The sequence below is a fragment of the Rhagoletis pomonella genome, unplaced genomic scaffold (assembly GCF_013731165.1).
Source record: "Rhagoletis pomonella isolate Grant_MI unplaced genomic scaffold, Rhpom_1.0 Rhpom_scaffold_00006, whole genome shotgun sequence".
In the NCBI taxonomy this organism is placed as follows: Eukaryota; Metazoa; Arthropoda; class Insecta; order Diptera; family Tephritidae; genus Rhagoletis; species Rhagoletis pomonella.
In genome coordinates, this window is record NW_023458560.1 from 63367348 (window position 1) to 63379447 (window position 12100).

At 34.0% G+C, this 12100-nt stretch overlaps 1 protein-coding gene and 1 pseudogene across 1 annotated transcript in view; both read left to right on the forward strand.

The window, feature by feature from the left end:
* Positions 1 to 12100, forward strand: part of LOC118741102 — a 104713-nt gene that overhangs the window by 40726 nt on the left and 51887 nt on the right. The window lies entirely within an intron of this gene.
* The window catches only part of LOC118741499, a 27681-nt pseudogene that overhangs the window by 337 nt on the left and 15244 nt on the right, over positions 1 to 12100 (forward strand).

Consider the following 12100-nt stretch of genomic DNA (forward strand, 5'->3'; position numbering starts at 1 on the left):
ATCAACCGAAGTTGATTTATTTAAATTCTTCAGGCAGTCCAGAAATGTTTTTTCTGAGATCGGGAAGGATATGTCGGCGATTGTTGAGAAATTTAAGCATTACGAAAAAATGTTTAGGTCTTTCACTTGTCTCGACGACCCTCCACACTCTGAGGATAGCCGAGAAAATAAAGGTGGGCATGTTATTAGTCCACCTAAAAAGACAGCCACGGATTCTAGTAAAAAAAATCCTCCATCCCAGTCCTTAGAACTTATTAATTTATCTTCTCCATGTCCTCAGGCATTGGAGCCTCCGATTTCTAAAGCCATATCCACTAGGTCTACTTCTAAAAATAGTCAAACCGTTGATTTAACAGTGTTGCCATCAACATCTCAAACACCACTGTCTAACTTAGTTCCTCCGAATAATTCGGAGCCCCGCACATCAGACATCATTACCAAAAAGTTGGTTGTAATTCCTCCGAGAAGATCAATCTTTGTCTCTAGATGTGCTAAAGATACTTCTTCGGATGATATAAAGTCATACATATCGACTAAAATTAGAACTAAAGATGTATTTATTCGTAAATTTAATTTTAAATACGATCGCGATATTTCATCTTTTAAAATTGATGTAAAAGCTCTTTTTACCAGTTTAGTTAGACCTATACTAGAATACGGATCTATTGTTTGGAATCCCCGCTACCAAGTTCATTCAGAAAGGATTGAATCAATTCAAAAACAATTCTTGCTTTTTGCATTGCGTAATTTTAACTGGGATTCAGATTACAATCTCCCCCCTTACACAAGTCGTCTAAAGCTCATAAATTTGCCTACACTCGCAAGTCGTAGAGAAATGCTGGGTATAATATTTATCGTTAAATTAATGACAGGCTTGATTAATAGCCCGGCCCTCCTGGCCGAGGTAAATTTTAATGTTCCTTCTCGAATGTCAAGACACTTTCGACCTCTATTTTTAAAGCCATGCAAAACTAATTTTGAACTAAACGAATCATTCCGTGGTTTATGTCAAGATTTTAACTGTCATTCCAGCACGTTTGACGTATCGGACTCGATTTTTACTATAAAGAAAACTATTATTTCCACTCTCAATAATTGAAATACTATCTTTAGCATATCCAATCAGCTGATGAATTTGATTCTGTAGCTGAATAGTTTTAGATCTCGACACTTAACAAACTCCTGTTTCCACTACTCGGCACGAAAAAACTAAAAAAAAAAAAGGTTCCGTACGTCATGCGGACTGCGCCCCTCGTGTCGGTTGGGCGGGAATGGCGGGTAAAAAGCCGTTGGGATTAATTAATTAATTGGAAATCCAAGCACGTTTTACTTCATAAACTATTTTCAATTAAATTTATTTTTCCTGACACTAATTACATACATAGCTTTACTGCTTATTTTCTTCACTTTTTTCTGTAATTAATTAGTTTTATATTTCTCCACACGCGCTAGCCTACGCTTCGTTGTTCAATTTCATAATTTCACTTGTCACTCGTTTGACCGCCAATTTCTAAATGAAATCCATTTACTTGCTTTGGCTGCATATTAACCTAACGAATGGTCAAATGGACAGCAGTTCGTTGAGCTTTAACCCAACTGCATTTTAAGTATATATTTTCATATTTACATTCACACACATACAAATGTACATAAATATACATACATATATGTACATACAAACATATCCGATAGTATCCTTTTATAAAATTTTTCCACACTCTACTACAGGCATCCCTGTAGGAAATTTTACTCGATACTAGCCAAGCCAATTCGTGTCTAAACTATTAAGTCGCTACTAGCTGCTGCAGAATTTTCCAAAGTTTTTGTTATTGCTGTAAGAAGATTCCCCAAAGAGTTGCGAATTGACAGAATGCTAGAAGTGCTAACCAATTCGCCTGCACTAAGCCTGGTAGAAATACACGTGGCTCCGGTATTTTACAGTGGTATCACAATGGACTCGCAAGGTGTAAGTGAGTTGGTCATTTGGACTGACCGTCACATTAACTTAACCTGATAGGCATACGCATATGCAGGTAGATACGGTTATATAGACCCGACTGTAACAATGTGTTTGTGAGGGTTTCAAGGCTTGATTAAAGTTTCTTAATTCCTAAGAAGACTCCCCTAGATAAAGTACTATTGGTAATACTGGATCTAAATTATGGGTTCCAAATTTAGGAAAATTCATACTTAATTTAATTTTTACTTAACCGATTTTTATTAACAAGAACTGAGAATATTTTATTTTATTTAATTTTAACTTTAATTTTAATATTAATTTTAATTTTATTTTTAATTATAATTATAATTATAATTTAAATTTAAATTTAAATTTAAATTTAAATTTAAATTTAAATTTTAAATTTAATTTTAATTTTAACTTTAATTTTAATTTTAATTTTAATTTTAATTTTAATTATAATTTTAATCACTTAAAAAAAATCTACCGAGCACTTGAGCTTTGCATCTATTAAACGCTTTCTCTATACAACTTGTCTCTGTACTGTAACCAATTTCCCTATCCAAGTAACCAATTTACTCTATCCAATTTGGACGAAGCTAAAAGTTGTGGTAAGCGTCACTTTACGCAGACGTATCCGTTTTGTGAGGATATAATGTTTAGAGATGGCATCATAAGGCAGCTTCTCTTCGTGCTGTCAAAAGCGTCTTTAAAATCGAAAAAATGTGGAGTGTGTAGATTTGTAATCTAGTGTCGTCTCCAGGATTTGACGTGCTATTAAAATCTTGTCAATGATGGATTTACCAGGCCTTAAGCCGCGCTGACATGGCCAAATCAGTTGCGTCTTGAGGTGACTCAGTCTTTCACAGTTTCGTCGATAGAATCTTAAACCAAATGTTATAAAGTTGTAACCCGTGGTAATTGACACAAAACGGCGGAATCTCTCTTCATGTAGATTAGCAAAAGTGCACTGTATTCACGAATTCATCCGGCGAATTTCTGCTTAACAGCTGGCACATGCACGCCCTCTTCGCCTCCGGCAGCTTAGCCAGTATTCGGCCGGCCCCAGGCCCTTTGCTGTTTTTAAGCCACATTATTGCTGCTCTCATTTCCTCCTAGTCGAGTGGAAGAACATAAGCCTCAATACTAACTATACATTGGTCTAGGTTTATTTTATTGTCACTATGTCAAAAAGTATTGAGGAGTCTTATCTCCATTATCTCAAGTGTACTCTGGATGTCTGTTACCATCTTCGTCTTTGCTAGAACCCATCATAGGCGTGAAATCATTTGCTCTCTTATTTTCTGGTTTAATCCAGGTAATCCTCCGAAGTAAATTGCATTCTTTGTGCGAGATATATAGCATAATCTCTTATAGACTAGTTGGAAACTAGTCACTTCCAAATTAGTTTTCGACAAGCTAAATTACTGGAATGTGTAGAATACCTTGCAGGGTGTTTAAAGGTAAAAATTCTCACATACTAAATAACTATGATGACATTTGCTCATAAATATGTTCACATTTTATAATATATGTATTTGTACACATATGTATGTATGTGTGTATGTAAATATATATGAATATATTTAACTGTATTTTGTGCGAGCTACATCCATACCCTGCAGGGAATGTATCTAACTATAAGCTAACTTTAAGTTGATTAGCAAGGAGCTAAAAGTCACTTATTATCTGTATATTTTCTTTGACGAAGGGTTACTATATTTCTATGGCGATGGCCGCGAAATAGTCAAGGGTGGTTTACCTCTGCATTAGATGTAGTCAAGGCTGGTTACCTCTGCATTTGATGCAACTAACTACTTTTGGACATAAAATATCAATAGGAAAAACATTTATTTTTATTTTTTTTTATTTTTATTTACTTTATTTATTTTATTACATTTCATATTTGTTTCCATATTCTGCTGTAGGTGGTTCCATATTCGAACTCCGTCAGACATAACTTCAAAATTTCGATCTTCCTTTTCTTTGTCCTCAATTTGAAAAAGTATTTGCGAAGTGCATGATATTTAAATAGAAACGCGTTTAAAGAAAACAATCTCCTTCATTACTCCTGCACTACTTGTCAACTAGTTTCAAGCTAGCTTTTTGTAGCTTATTTTATAGAAATACCGCAAAAAAGCTAACCACATCTGGGTTATTTTTTTATCAATTGATAATTTTTTTCTGTAGGGTATACACATTTGTGTGTAAATATGAGTGTTTGCATGAATGCGTGCCAGTTTGACACTTGCGCTGGTTAAGCTCTCACTATTGAAAAGGTGTTTACTTACTCAAATTTATGGTCAGTGCTTTGCAAAGTTTATGTCGAGGTTTGAGTAAAGAGTGTGAGATATGTAGGCAAAAGTGACCAGTCTGCTGTCAGTCTGAATGGAAACGCTTTAGTACGGTTCGCACATCAAAGGGTAAAATTGAAGAAAGTAAAATCAATCAGAAGAATTAAAAAGAAGAACAAATTTATGATTCCCTTGAGGATAAAAAACTGAGATTTTATATGGAGTATGGGGTACTCTAAGATAAAGGAGCGCTTGCAATGAGTACATTTGTACAGATTTGTCCATTTTGATTGTTACAGAGAGGTGTTGTTAGGAAATTTTTTTATTGAGTAATAATAATATCCCAACGGTTTTTACCCTCCATTCCCGCCCATCCGCACGAGGGGCGCAGTCCGCTGACGTACGGAACCAATATTTTAAATTTTTGTGCCGAGTCACGATAGGCAGCAGTTTGTTAAGTGTCGAGATCTAAAACTGTTCAGCTACAGAACTAAATTCATCAGCTGATTTTATGTATTTATGTCAATAATTCACTTATTGAGAGAGGAGAGTATCGCTTTCTTAATGCTGAAAAGCGGATCTGATATATCAAACGTGCTGGAATGAGAGTTAAAATCCTGGCATAAGCAACGGAGTGGGTCGTGCAATTCAAAATTGGTTTTACAAGCTTTCAGAAATATGGGACAAAAGTGTCTTGATACGCGTGAGGGAACATTAAAGCTTACATCAGCCAGAAGAGACGGACTTGAAATTGAGCCTGTCAGTAATTTAACCATAAAAATTATACCAAGCATTTCCCTGCGACTGGCAAGTGTAGGAAGGTTAATAAGTTTTAAGCGACTCGTATAAGATGGAAGACTATATTGAGAATCCCATCGGAAATTTCTTAAAGCAAAAAGTAGGAATTGTTTTTGAATTGATTCTATCTTGTCTGAGTAAATTTGATACCTTGGATTCCAAACCACCGAGCCGTATTCCAGAATCGGCCTAACTAATGTTGTAAACAGGGTTTTAGTGATATAAGGGTCACTAAATTCTTTTGACCATCGTTTCACAAATGCAAGTACACCTTTAGCCTTGTTGACTGTCACATTAATGTGAAGATTAAAATTAAGCTTAGGATCCATTGTGATACCAAGGTCCACAAAATTGTATACCTGTTCCAGGTTATGGTTACCTATTATATAAGAAACTGGCAGAACAGCTCTTCGCGAGAAGCACATTACTTTACATTTCTTAAGATTTAGAGGCATAAGATTTACTTTACACCAGTAAGCCATGCTGTTTAAGTCTGATTGTAGCAAAGACCTTTCTTCAATTGAAGCGTACGATTTATAAAGTTTTACATCATCTGCATACATTAAAATTTTGGAGAATTTTATATCTGTAGAAATATCGTTTATAAAAAGCAAGAACAGAATCGGGCCTAGGTGGCTACCCTGAGGGACTCCTGAAGTAACATCAATGACGTCAGAGATAGTATTTTTAAACAATACCCTTTGTGATCTATCATAGAGGTATGAAGAGATCCAGCGTAGAAAATTAGGTGGAAGACCAAGAAGATCAAGTTTATAGATGAGCAACGAGTGGCACTTTGTCAAATGCTTTACTGAAATCAGTATATATAACATCAACAGTCTTGCTCTCACTAAATGCTTTTGAGATATAGGATGTTAATTCAAGTAATTTGTAGAAGTTGATTTGCCCTTGCAAAATCCATGTTGACTGTATGAAATGCTTGAAGTGATAGAATGCGTCAACCGATTTGTTATAATTGCTTCAAATAATTTAGGAATTGCAGAAAGCTTAGTTATGCCCCGGTAGTTCTCCACTGAAGACCTGCTACCGCTTTTATGTAAGGGGGTTATGAACGATTCCTTCCAAACAGTTGGAAAAACGCCCTCTTTAAGAGACAAATTAAATAAAGCTGTTAACGGCTCATAGAGATAATCAGCACAATTTCTAAGAAAACAAGTGGGGATCTGGTAAGGACCATAACTAAAAGACTGCTTTAAGGACTTCAGGTAAACTAAAACATCATCGGGAGATATTATAGGGTTATGTATTGAGTTAATTGGACTTAGTTTAAAAGGATAGTCAAAGTTTGCTTGGGAGTTAGTGGAATAATTGGATTTAAAAAACTGAGCGAACATGTTAGAAATTGTTTGATTATCACCAGAGACGGTATTTTGATACTTCATGGCGGAAGGAAACCCCCGTACATTTCGCTTGGAGTTTACGAAATCATAAAATGATTTGGGGTTATATATTATACGTCGTTTGATTTTACACAAGTAATCTTTATAACACTTTTTGTTTAATTCAAAGAACATGTGACGCAAAAGTGAGTATTTTACATAGTATGAGTGTAAGCCGGTTTTTTTGTGTAATCTAAAATAACGTGACTTTCTGTTTTTCAAGTTTCTCAGTTCTTTAGTGAACCATAACTGCGTTTGTTCTTCAGGAACACACATGCGTTGAGGCACATACTTTTCAAATAATCTATGTACAGTACAATTAAAATGTGCAACGCTTTGCTCAACTTTTTCTTTGTATATAGGCCACGACAATTTAGACAATTCTTTATTCATTTTTTTAAAGTTGGCTTTCGAAAAATCAAAGCGAATATTTGGTTCGTATGTTTGGACATCGCAATTTTGACCATCGTTTATAATTTTGTAAGATATCTCAATAGCAGGGTGGTAGACATCTTCGGGCAAAACTAGTGGGTCACATTTATTTACAGCCGACTTAGATGCATCATCAACATAAACAAGATCTAATACTTTGCCAAACTTATTGCGAAGTACATTAACTTGATTCAGGCAGAGTTCTGCCATCTCCTCTAAAAATACGTTGTTGCACGCGCTAGACGAGAAAGGAACAATATCATTGTCAATGATGTTCCATGATACATTTGGTAAATTAAAGTCACCCAACACAGTCAATGAATCAGAGGGTTTAATCATTGAATTAATTGATTTCAGTAAAGATACATGTTGTGAATACACTGATAAGTCAGATCGGGGAGGAATATAGCATAGAGCTAAGTAAGTAAACCCCCTTCCAACCTGAACACGAATGCATTTGAATTCTGCAGATTCAATGTGTGGAAGACTAACTTCTTCAGATGGTATTGAAGAGTCTACGGCAAAGAGTACGGTACCGCCGACTCTGTCCTCCCGATCTTTTCTGTAGATATGATAATTATTTGAAAGAATCTCTGAATTAAAAGTGTGAGGTTTGAGCCAAGTTTCAGTCAAAGAAATTATATTATAATTGCATTCAAGGCATTTAAGATATAAATTCGTTAATTTAGTATTTATGCCTCTTACGTTTTGATAATAAATACTTAAAGCAGATTTAGTAATCAGTTTTTTGGTTCTGTATTCTGACGGGGAATATTTGCTAAATTATATATATGCTAAATTATCAAATTCACGAACGAAAGCTCCGGAGGGCCAAAAAGAACTACTAAGCAGCATGTCAAAATTTTCTAAATTTACGTCTATTTTAAATGAAGAAATATTTCTTTCATATTTAAAATTAAATTTTCTGATACTTAAGTTGACAGTTTTAACTTTGGCCGAGATGTAAAACTTTATATCGTCCTCGGAAGTATCCCTCGAAAATCTAGATACAAATAAAGACTTCTTTGGGGGAACCACAACCAGTATCCTAGTATCAGACTCGATTACCGGCGGACGGGGTTGAGTAACTGAGTTACTAATTGAGGGTAGAGTAAGCGTTGGAAGATTAGATGGCGGTGCCACAACTTCAACGGGGGACGGGGAAGATACTGCAGGGTCGTTATTATTAGAAGCAGACTTTGATATATGTTCTTTTGAGGAAGATAACTCCGTTGTCTGTGGACATGGAGAAGAAAGATTAATTAAGTCATTCGGAAGATTGTTCTGACGTGGAACGGTTCTTTCATTAGGCGGACTATGAAGACGCTTACGTTTTGACACATGAATGTCCTTCATAGATTGTACGGTATCTAAGCATTTAAAAGATTTAAATACATTTTCATAATGTTTACATTTTTCGGTCAGTACCGCCAACTCTCTCCCTACCTCAGAAAACTCTTTTCTGGTTTGCCTAAATAACTTAAAGAGATCAACTTCGGTTGACCTGCACTTTAAGCAAGACCAGCGAAGACCTTTGCCATCATTAATAGCGTGCAGAATTCTTCCTGTCAAACCAGCACATTTTAGATGGCAAATACCATCACAGAGCCAGCACGATAAGTAGCGTTCAGATTCGCTTTTGATTTGGCAGTTATCAAGATCACACTTCATATTGAAAGATTTAATAACACTTTTGTTAATAAAAAGACAAGCAAAATAAGTTTAACACAACACGCACAACAATTTAATAGCTGATGTGACACTTAATAAACGCAGCGCAAACAGCTGTGACACGAAAAACTAAACGAAGTAAACACAAAGAGCAAAAAGAAATGTGCAAAAATAGAAACGATCTCAGTTAACTACAAAGGAATAACAACAACAATGATAACAACAAATGACTCGGCAAGATTAGATGTAAGCTAGTGAAATTTAATTAAATTTAATAAAAACCACAAAAATCACAAAACTTTCACTTAGCTTCGGTTATTATCACACTAAGATGCTCGTAGGCACTTTTTATAGCAACTTTTACTCAAAATTAGCACAATAAACTTTGCAAAATACAAAGACCAATCAAGGCACAATATAAGTAGAACTTCAAAGCTTGACGTTTGCATAAGAGCATTTTCAATGCTTTGTAAATCGAAAATTTGTATGAAAATATCACTTTATAAAACTGTTCATATGTTTTATATTTTTATTAATATAAAGTTTATTTATGTAAAGGTGAAAGTTTGTGAGTGAGTTAATTACAAGTTAAATAAAATATGTATTTTAATATGGACATCAAACGAGAGCGGCTTATTAAGGAAGTTTTATGTCGAAAATATTAAAAAACGGTTGCCACCTGTTTCGAAATTGAAAACATATTTAATAAAAATATTAAACAAAATATTCTAGTATGAGTTCCAAGCAAGAGAGGTTTAAGAAAGTTTTATTTTGAAAATATAAAAAAAAAACTTGCCACTTATTTCGAAATTCAAAAACCAGTTTAACAACAAATTCATCGAAATATTTTATGATGGTTATCAAAAGAGATAGATTTAAGAAAGCTTTATTTCGAACATATTTACAAATAGAGCTACCACCTGTTTAGAAATTCAAAATAAATTTTACTAACAAATCAAATGCAATATTTGTGCATAGGTTGCAAATTTTTGTGTTGAAAGTGTCGCTCATTTTCTCCATATAAAATAATGATCGCTAATTTTTTTATATCGAGAAATTAAGCGACACCCTCAACAAAAAAATTTGTCCAAAGTCAATGTTAAGTCCTAGCTTCCCCAGACTTCCACTCTACTGTACTAAAATTGAATGCACCAAAAAACTGCTTACTTAATTTTTTCTAAAGAGTGTAATTAAAAAGCGCAACATTTTTATGAAAATTTACGCAAGGTTAGGAACTATGATTTTTGGAGTTTTTGTTGTAGAATTAACTATATTTTTATAAATGAGCTAAAAATAAAATACTTAAAAACCCGTTGCCCGTATTGCAAAAAACTCTCTGTACCTAAACTTTATTGATTGACTGTATGTATGTATATTTGTATTTGTATCCGAGAATTGTCAGGAAAAGGAAATATCGGGACTGATTGGATTAAGATAACCATCTGAGTATAAGCACGAAAATGATCAGCATAATTCTAATAGCATTGGATATAACAGATTGAGATACAGATTGAGATAGTAAATAAATATGTAAATGTTTTCCTGTTTGTAAACGAAAATGTTTTCAGTAAGAGATTTATGAAAATAAATATTTTGACTTTTGAACATTTGTAATTGGCCATTATGTGTACTTTGCTTGACAAGCGCTCGAAATCATAAAAGAAATGCTGACTTCAGATTGACTTTCAGCCACTTGTGAATACATAGCAGTCATTAAGAAAGTGTGTAAAGTATAAAAAACTTTTACATAAAAGGAGAAATATGTGTTTGTAAATATGGTACATTCAATGTTACAAGGTCACTACGCGTGCATATGTATGTATATTCAAAACAAATTGTCAAGGACGTGTTAAGTAGAAGGCACAAGGTAATTGACTAATAACCTTCGATCCTTTTCAGAGGGATACGACGGAAATCGCGCTGGTATAGCTTTTGCGTTTTTTTGAATGATCATTATTCTTAAGTGTAAAACTGAAACTTACATAAGTGAAAACTGGTTTACAACGATTACCACTTGTTGATTTTTTTGGTTAAAATTTAAAAAATAATGATTATTTTCCGCCCCTGTTAGAAAGTATAACCTGAAAGTGCACTAAATGCATAAATTGTATGCCTACAGCATAGACAGTGTTTTTGTTCCCTTAACACTCAGCGTCAATCATTAGAATGGAATACAACAAGCGGCAAAACTTTTTTTTATTAATTTTTTTATTTTTTATTTTTGGTCAAACTGCGAACGCTCCACTTTACCACCAACTTTGTTTAAAAACTTCACTCCCCATTTACATTCGCACATATGTACATACATACATACATCCGACTAAATATGTAAACAAGCATGAAAGTCATTTTACAATTACGCACATCTGTTTTTGTTTATTCATAACTTGGAAGTCTCGACAAGTGTCGACAATGTTGAATGCATTGATTGAATGTTGCTCATACGCCCAGTAGTACTCGCATGTTCGCTAAGTAAGTAAATAATCACTGTCTAACACGCAAAGCAAATAACAACTACACGTTCATATTGAAAATTTTATACATATGTACATAAATATATCAGCATTTAGTGAGTTCAATTGAATATTTGTATATTAAATGGCGATAGGTCATTCTTACCTCGCGCTCAACTCGTACGTACCTATGTATATAGGCAGCAACAAGTGATGTGCTGCAAATAAAAGAAAAATGCAAAAAGAAAACATAATTCCACAATATGTGAACAGCTGCGAAATTATAATATATTTAAAGCTTATTGCATACCTCTGCTTTGTAAATGTGTATGTACATTTGAGGTTTTATCGAGGTAAGTAGTTTGACGTTATGTGGACGCTGATGGTTCTTTTAATGGTCAAATTGTGCAATTAAGATTGTCGGATACATGTGATTAACAGCATTTTTAATTCATAACATATTTAACTAAAATGTTAATAAATACTCGCAAGAATTGGACTGGGCACAAAATTTTGATATTCAAAGTCGTAATACTCCGGCAGTTATTTAGGGGGGCGAGGTTTTCGTCCCATTTCAAGCGCAATATGGTTCAAATTGATAAGGTGCTTTGTGTACATATTTGATATATGCAAGTGGGCAGTGCCACGCCCAATTTCCAAAAAATTTATGAAAAGCCAATTTTTCGCAAATATCCATTGTAAATATCAATATCGAGTAAATATTGCAGAATTCTTTAGCGCCACTGCGTACTAATCGACATGATTTTGAAAAGGCTTCATTTCTAAACTACATCAATGAGGGTTGCCACCTGTTAAAAAAACCAAATTCAAATGGAATTAAGGGAACTAGGTAATTGAAATAATTATGAACAGGGTTGCCACCTATTTTAAAAGTTGAATTTCGAAAAATTGTGAAATTTGTAATTTTTTATCGTTACAGACCATAGAAAATTAACTCCACAAAAAACTCTACCTTCGAAAAATGGTGGCCCATTTTACAAATTTATGGTCCATAACTAGGAAAAAATACAAATTTCAAAATTTTTTAAAATTCGAGTTATTCTGGAGCTTATACCTATTAATTTTTTTCCA